Source organism: Phaseolus vulgaris, chromosome 6 (assembly GCF_051622355.1).
Source record: "Phaseolus vulgaris cultivar YP4 chromosome 6, ASM5162235v1, whole genome shotgun sequence".
Taxonomy (NCBI): Eukaryota; Viridiplantae; Streptophyta; class Magnoliopsida; order Fabales; family Fabaceae; genus Phaseolus; species Phaseolus vulgaris.
The window spans coordinates 11,069,887-11,078,938 of record NC_143503.1 but is presented as its reverse complement, the minus strand read 5'-3'; positions in this window follow the sequence as shown (position 1 = coordinate 11,078,938).

The window sequence follows — 9,052 nt, the reverse complement described above, 5'->3', positions numbered from 1 at the left end:
TCTTGATCTTGCAAGATGACCAAGCTAATTTCCCGATCTATAATTGTAAATTAAAGACGAACAGGGGTACCTGGGATTGGCTTACCAAGAACAGGGATACTGGCCAAGTACTCTTTCAACTTGGTGAAGGCTTCCTTGAATTCTTTGGTCCATACAAAAACGGATGTTATTCTTGAGGCATTGGAAATAAGGATACCTCTTATCACCACTGGCTAACAGGAAGCGAGACAGGGCGACCATGCGCCTAGTTAATTGTTGCACCTCTTTCATATTGGTCAGGCTTCTCATTCCTATGATTGTAGCACATTTGCCAGGGTTTGCCTCTATGCCCCTTTCAGTTAGCAAGAAACCAAGGAACTTCCCAGCTTCCACCCCAAATACGCATTTATCTGGATTAAGCTTCAAATTGTACTTTGCTATTATTTTAAATACCTCTTCCAGGTCAACAATATGTTGGTCCTTCTCTTCTGACGTGACAATCATGTCATCTACATACGCCATATGTTTCGCCCAAGCATCGGGGCGAGGATCCGGTCCATCAGTCTCTGATAGGTAGCGCCAGCGTTTTTAAGGCCAAAGGGAATGACCTTGTAGCAATAGCTAGTAAACTCGGCCATAACGGTTGTCTTGCTTTCATCCTTCGGGTGCATACGAATCTGGTTATACCCCAAGAACGCATCCAGAAAACTTAACAATCGAAAACCTGAGGCATTGTCCACCAAGGAGTCTATGCTCAACAGGGGGTACGAATCCTTCGGACACGCCTTGTTTAGATCAGTGAAATCGACACACATTCTCCACTTCCCATTGGCCTTCTTTACCAACACAATATTTTCCAGCCGCTCAGGGTATTGGATCTCCCTCACATGGTTAGCATCCAACAGTTGCCGAGTCTCTTCTCGAATGACGAGGCGCTTATCCTCATTGAACTTCCTTCTCCTTTGGACCACAGGCTTGACTCTCTCTTCCATGGTAAGCTGATGACATAAGAAGTTTGGGTTTATCCCAGGCATGTCTACGGATGACCATCCGAAAGCACCCATGTTCTCTGATATTACATGAGTTATCTTATCTTTGAGCTCTTTTCCCAACAAGGTGTCGAGCTTAAAGTTCTTCCCTTTTATCTCCCTTTCTTGAACCTCTCTAGCAGGAACAAGTCGCCTCATTTTGACGACTTCTGCCCCTACAATCCATTCTGGCTCTTCTGCATGAACAGTGATTGCGTAAGTTCCTCTTCTATTCTTTAGGCTACTCTCGTAACACTTTCGCACTGTTTTCTGGTTGGACTTAATGGTAATCACTCCTCCCTCAGAAGAGGGAAACTTCATTTTCATATGGGTTATTGAGGCCATCGTACCCAATATGTTCAGGGAAGGTCGCCCTAAAAGCAAATTGTAAGCGGAGGACGCGTTAATAATGATGTATCTGACGATGATCATCCTGATCGCAATGTCGTCAGAGAAGGTTGTCCTTAGCTCAATGTACCCTCGCATTTCTACCTGGTCTCCCGCGAAGCCGACCAAGCACCCATCGTATGGCCTCAGCAGGTCAGGGAACAACTGTAGGCTAGTGAATGTTCCCCAGAACATCACATCAGCCAAGCTCCCTTGATCAATCAAGACTTTGTGCGCCTTCCTTCCTATGGTGACAACAAATATCACCACCAGATCAGTCTCGTGAGGAACCACATCTTCCAGGTCATCTCACGAAGCAGAGAGTGGGTTCTGGGGGATGATCAGGTCTCCTTGCCTTAAGGGACATCACTTCTCGCGCATATCACTTACGTTTGGAAGTAGAGTTTCCTCCTCCTAAAAATCCTCTTGATATAGTGTTGAGCTCTCCATCGATCGGTATCTCATGTGCTTGGTCCCTGAGAGCGACCTCTCCTTTTGGCTCTTCCTGGTCAGCCTCAAAGGAGTTTTGAAACTGTTTTTTGAATCAGTTGTATAACTGCTAAAACAATTCAACCGGTTAAATCGTAGTTTCAACCGATTAAATGTATGTTTTCATAACAGTTTTTTGAAAATCTATTTTAACTGTTTTAGTTGTTTAAATTTGCCTTAAACGGTAGCTTTTCAAGTGTTATAAATATAGTCTTCTTTTAAATGTTTAAAAGATTGATGAAAGAGAGAAGTTTTACACTCTGATTTGAGATCAAAAAGAGAGATTACCAACTGTTTGTGAAAAGGTGTTTTTCCAAGTTTAGCAAGATTGCCTTTGGGCTTTGTTGTGATTCAAGAACTGATCAATAGGGTTCTGGTGTATTGTAATTCCAGGTGTTTTCTACCCTCTCTTAGTTTCTTGTAATTGTTCAATTTACACTATGAAAAATTGTTTGTAAAATCTTGTAAAGTCAGTGTGATTCTGGCTTGAGGTGTTTGCTGTGTGCAAAGAAGGTGAGTAGGCTTTGTGGGATTCAAAGTCACCTCTTTGTGGTGTGTGTTTGTAATCTGTGATTGGCTACATAGTGGAATACTCAGTGGTTTGACTGAGGACTAGATATAGCTCAGGGATTGAGTGAACTAGTATAAACCTTGTGTATAAATCTCTTTATCTCTTTTCTCCATAACTGTTTGATATTTTCGCTGTCATAAACAACTAGTTAAATCATGCTTTTAACCGATTGAATTTTTTATATCAGTTTTTGTTTGACTATTTGATTGGCTTTCTGAGTTACTTATCTGGTGATTGTTAAAGATTCATTCTAAAGAAAGTATTTGCGAAAATCTTCTATAAACAATTCACCCCCCTCTTGTTTTAGTCATCAATCCTAACAATTGGCATCAAGAGTTAGGTTCTTGAAAGTTACTCAAGTCTTTGTTTTTTGAAAATCTTTTGATGGCTGATAAAATGCCCTTTGGGGAAGGTGCATCAATAAACAGGCCACCACTGTTTTGTGGAGTTAATTACCAATTTTGGAAAGTGAGAATGAAAAGTTTTATACACTCAACTCATAAAGCCATTTGGGAGTCAATTGAAAATGGTCCTTTTGTACCTCAAGTTAAGAAAGATGATGTTTTAGTTGATAAACCTTCAACGAGTGGACTAGGGCAAAAAGTAAGAAAGTTAAATTTGATTGGATAGCCAAAAATATTATAACATTTGTTCTAAGCTGTGATGAGTTTTTCAAGGTTTCACAATGTAGTTATGCTAAAGAAATGTGGGACATCTTGGAGGTCACACATGAAGGCACAACAAATGTAAAAAGAGCTAGGAAGCATGCTTTGATTCAAGAGTATGAACTCTTTAGAATGCAAAAGGGAGAATCCATATGTGATGTGCAGAAAAGTTTTTCTCATATTGTGAATCATATTATGAGTCTTGGTAAGAAGTTTGATGAAGAAAAGCTTAACATCAAGGTAATCAAGTGTCTTGATAGAATATGGCAGCCAAAGGTTACTGCCATTTCTGAATCAAAGGATCTCACCTCAATGACTGTGGCATCTCTTTTCGAAAAACTAAGAGAGCATGAAATTGAGATTCAAAGGCTTGTTGTTCAAGAAAGTGAAGACAAGCATAACAAGAGCATAGCACTTAAAGCTAGCAAACAACAACCAGTTTCCAGTGAAAGTGAAGAAGAGAACACAAGTTTGCTATCAAGAAAATTCAGCAAATTCTTGAGAAAGAGACAAGCTTCTAAAAGGTATGATTCAAAGAAACCTAGTGAATTCAATTCTAATAAGTATACTTGCTATGGTTGTGGTGAACAGGGTCATATCAAGTCTGAATGCCAAACAATGAAGTTCAAGAAAAGGGAGGTTTCAAAAGGGAGAAAAAGGGAAAAGCTAAGAAAGCATATATAGCATTGGTTGACAATGATGTCTCATTCTCAAGTTCTTTAGATGATGAGGAAGCTAATCTTGCCTTCTAGCATCAGTAACAAGTAGCATGGATTCTACTTCATCAAGTAAAGGTACCACCTATGATCAATTGCTTAATGCTTTTTATGAAACTCATGATGAAGCCAACCGATTGGCACTTTCTCTCAACCGGTTGAAAGGATTAAATAACTGGTTGGAAAATAGAGTTAAGACTCTAGAGGAAGACTTAAACAAGACAAAAGAAGATTTTGAAAATCTTGATTTAATTTACAAAATTTCTTCTTGCAGTTGTGAGATAAAAGCTTGTGAAAATTGTGAACTTCTTGAAAAGAAGATTTGCTACCTTTTGAAAACCTTGGACAAGCTTACAATTGGAAAGTCCAATTTTGAAGATGTTTTAGCTTCACAGAAATGTGTATTTGGAAAAGCAGGTTTGGGGTTTTACCCTCAAAGCAAAGAAAAGAAGATTACAAAACCTTTTTCAAATTTTCCAGAAAAATAATCGGTTAAAATATCGTTTCAACTGGTTGTTACATGCTTCTATTGCATGAAGAAAGGTCATTCTGTCAGGTACTGCAGGTTCCGTAAATCCCTTATAGCTAAAGGCATTTATAAGTGGATTCCTAGATGTATTGCAAATTCAAAAGATAAATCTAACACTGAAGGTCCCAAATTCTTCAAGGGATTAAATCTTGAGATTTGACAAAGTTCTATTTTGCAGATTTCTGATTTCTCTTGAAAGGATCAGCAAGGACTTATTCTGTACATGCCAACTTATCAAAGTCTTGTGTTGGTTTCTTGAACTTTCTGTAATTAGAAAATCTGAAATCTGAGAATAAAATTCTCATTCTTTGTTGAGAACTATTGATGCTTATATTCAATTCAATGTGTTACTCTATGTTTCAATATGTAATTCCTACGTGCTCCATCTATTCTTCATATATTTAATAGCTTGCAAACATGTTAAAACATAATGATTATATGCAACATGTGTTTTTGAAATTTTTTCTTCAGAACAGAAATTTAACCGATTGTTTCCTCGAAACAACCGATTATTTTGTATCTGATAAGCTCTGGACAAATCTGTTTTTGGATTTTAAATTCTGGTTTGTGATTCTGTTAAAACCAGTGACGTGTATGGAAAAAAGTGTATTAATTGGATATTTGAATACAGTTTAACTCTATTACATTTGCTTTTAATAGATCAGATATCTCCATATCTTGAAAATAAAAAATGTCTTTAATGTTTGGTCAAATATCACATGTGAATCTGTACCTTTCTGATTTGACTGACTATGTCAGCTTTATGGTTCAGATTTGATTCATTTTCTATGTTGAATACAACCAGCTTTGACCAGGTTTTCTCTCTTATAAAACCTAGTGCATTTAGCTGCAGTTTCACACATAAATATTGGTTAATATAAAATTGTTATTTCTACCTCTTTCTAAAATCTTTCTTTGCAAAAACTGTTTCTGAATTAAGCAATGGCTGGAACTCCTCCCTCTGCAAAAAGGGATGAAATCAAGGGGTGTCAAAAGCTCTGGAAAGCTTGAAGGATGGTTTGTAGGTGATAACAATCTCATCAACAAGTAAAAAGAATGTGAATACACAAAAAGTTGTTTCCTTCACATGGATGAAACAACGGAAGTTGGATTCTGTGAGGAGCATTCTCAAAGAAAAAAAGTTGAAAATATTCATAGAGCTTACTGGAAACACATATCCAGATTTGGTGAAAGTATTTTACACTAACCTTCATTTTGATGGTCACTCACTTGTTTCACATGTTAAAGGTGTAGATATGATAATCACAAGTGAGGTATGGTTTGCTGTGACCGGGCTGAAGTCTTCTAGACTAAGAATCAATAGGGGAAACCTTGGAATAATGGAAGATTTGAACAAAATTCAGTTTTACAAAGGTTGTCTCAAGAATCCCCACTCCAAAGTGAGGAATTTTTCTGTTGGTGATTTAAAGCTTGATGAAAGGCTTGTGGTCTTCATAGTTTCATGGATTCTCACACCTAGGGGGAGCAACCATTCAACTCTATCTGAAGAAGATCTTCTCTTGATCTATTGTATCATGAACAAAGTAAAGATCAATTGGATTCACACAATCAAAGAGCACATGCAAAAAGCTATGAGGTTATGTGAGTTTCATTATCCTTATGCTATTTTGATTTCTAAGTTTCTGCATTATTTTGAAGTGGATATAGAAGGAGAGTTAGCAGAAGTAATCAAGCCCTCCAGTGAGATCAATAGTGGATCCCTAAGTAAGATGGGATTTACTAAGATTAGTGGAAGATGGGTAAGCAAGGATGGTGATCAAGCTGGCCCAAGTAGAACTAATGAAGGTGATGAACCTGAAGAAGCAGCAATGCAAGATGAACATGCTACTGAAACTCAAGAAGGTGTACATCATAACATCAATATGGAAGAAAGGATGTCAAACATGTCATCTTTTGAAAGGCTAATGATCAATAGAATGGACACATTTGCTGACAATCAGAGAAACCTACATGAAATGTGCGAGTCAAAGTTCAACAACATGGACACTCGATTTTCTACTCTTGATGAACAAATTGAAGAAGTCTAGAGAAAGATTCTGGAACTGCAATTTAAAAGGGAGGATAGTCCTTCTTTTTAACTTAACTTTTAAATTTCTCTTTTCCTTATGTTGTTTTTAATCCTACCATAATGTCCATTTGATGAGACAAATAGGGGGAGAAGTATTGTTAGGTGTTTTATTGTTCTTAATTGTGTTTACTGGTTTTGAACATTGCTATTATTGACTGCGTTAAACTGTTGTTTTCTGTTTTACATAATTTTAACAGGTTATCTCTGCGAAATAACCGATTGTTCTTATACAACTCTGCTTTTTTGAAAACTGATGTATGGTGTATATCTGTTTTGGACTAGATTACCTTGTGTTTGTTCAATGAATTCAAGATTCAACAGATTCTAAACAAAGAACATTCCTAAAAGCATCCCAAGGATTTGTCTCCATCAAATAGGGGGAGATTGTTGAATATGGGAAACTTTGATGTTTCAAATCCTCTTGGACCTGAAGTTGTGTTATGTTTTAGGTTTAGGTTTTGTTATGGGGTTTAGAATCTTTGTAAGATCAGTCATGATTCTCACACAAAGCTTGTTTGAATCTGTTTTAAAGAACTAAGTATTTTTCCATGCAAAGGGAAACACAACCGATTAAAGTGTAGAGACAATCGGTTGTTTGTCACTTAGCTGGCAAAAGAGTTTTGAAACTATTTTTTGAATCAGTTGTATAACTGCTAAAACCATTCAACCGGTTAAATCGCAGTTTCAACCGATTAAATGTCTGTTTTCATAACAGTTTTTTGAAAATCTATTTTAACTGTTTCAGTTGTTTAAATCTGCCTTAAACGGTAGCTTTTCAAGTGTTATAAATATAGTCTTCTTTTAAATGTTTAAAAGATTGATAAAAGAGAGAAGTTGTACACTCTGATTTGAGATCAAAAAGAGAGATTACCAACTGTTTGTGAAAAGGTGTTTTTCCAAGTTTAGCAAAATTGCCTTTGGGCTTTGCTGTGATTCAAGAATTGATCAATAGGGTTCTGGTGTATTGTAATTCCAGGTGTTTTCTACCCTTTCTTAGTTTCTTGTAATTGTTCAATTTACACTATGAAAAATTGTTTGTAAAATCTTGTAAAGTCAGTGTGATTCTGGCTTGAGGTGTTTGTTGTGTGCAAAGAGGGTGAGTAGGCTTTGTGGGATTCAAAGTCACCTCTTTGTGGTGTGTGTTTGTAATCTGTGATTGGTTACATAGTGGAATACTCAATGGTTTGACTGAGGACTAGATGTAGCTCAGGGATTGAGTGAACCAGTATAAACCTTGTGTATAAATCTCTCTATCTTTTTTCTCCATAACTGTTTGATATTTTCGCTGTCATAAACAACCGGTTAAATCGTGCTTTTAACCGATTGAATTTTTTATATCAGTTTCTGTTTGACTATTTGATTGGCATTCTGAATTACTTATCTGAGTTGATTGTTAATGATTCATTCTAAAGAAAGTATTTGTGAAAATCTTCTATAAAAAATTCACCCCCCCTCTTGTTTTAGTCATCAATCCTAACACCAAATTCTTTGTGGAACTCACACCAAGCATCTCTTAATGATCCTAGATTTCGATCTGTCTTTTGGGAAACTTTATCTTTTCTGCTACCCCTGGCATACACAACAACTCTTTGTAGGATACTCAGAATTTTGGCCAAGTATTTGACTCCTCCCTACCCTTTGTCTTAGGCTCGTCCCTTTTGGCTACATATGGCACGTACCTCGAGTTCGTTCTCTTCTCGGCCGAGGTTTCATTGACTTGCAAGGGTCAAGCTCGGGGGCTTTCCTTAGACCTAGGTTGCCTTAAGTACAAGTTATTGTTCTTTCTGTCTACAACCTTATGTGCTCCAATGTGAGCGACAACTCGTTCTTGTACCTCAGAAAACGTCTCTGTTAGATTTCTGATTAACAAGTCACTTAATGGTCTCGTCATGATCCCTTGCTTGAAAACAGTAATCATCATATCTTCATCATGTGTTTGAAGTCTTACCGTAAGTGCATTGAGCCTATTCAGGTAATCCTTCAACGACTCTCCATCCCTTTGCCTCACACCGAAGAGGTCGTATATCCTTGGGGGTTTAACCTTGTTGGTGGAGAACTGCTCTCTAAACATCGTTGAAAACTGAGAAAAAGAGGTAATATGGCCATCAGGTTGTTGAACAAGAGCTTTGGTGTCTCCAAATCTGTATGGATTGCTTGAAGGCTTGTTGTTGCTTGTATGTCTGGGTTCTAGGTAGTTTGAATTTTAAATCCATTCTTAGTTAGGATCTAAAAGTTGATTTAAATAAAATCCTTTTGAAAAAGAGTGTTTTAAAAAGAAGTTGAAAAACAACTAGTTATTTTATCGTTTCAATCGGTTGTTTTACACTTAGTGTTTTTGAAACAGGTTTTGACAAAGCTTGAAGTTGGTTGACTTTGTTGTCAAGCCAATTCAATTAGTTGTTTCGACATTTCAATCGATTGTTTTTTTAAAATTCTTAACAAAATTTCTTAAGTTTGGTAAATCTTTTTTAATTGATTTAAAACTGATTTGTCTTCTTCATTAAATGTTTTAACTGCCTTTTGGAGTTTAAATAGTTTGTTTTACGCTCCTGGTAGTAATACATCAGATTAATCTTTTGAAATAATTTTTTCTCCAAGA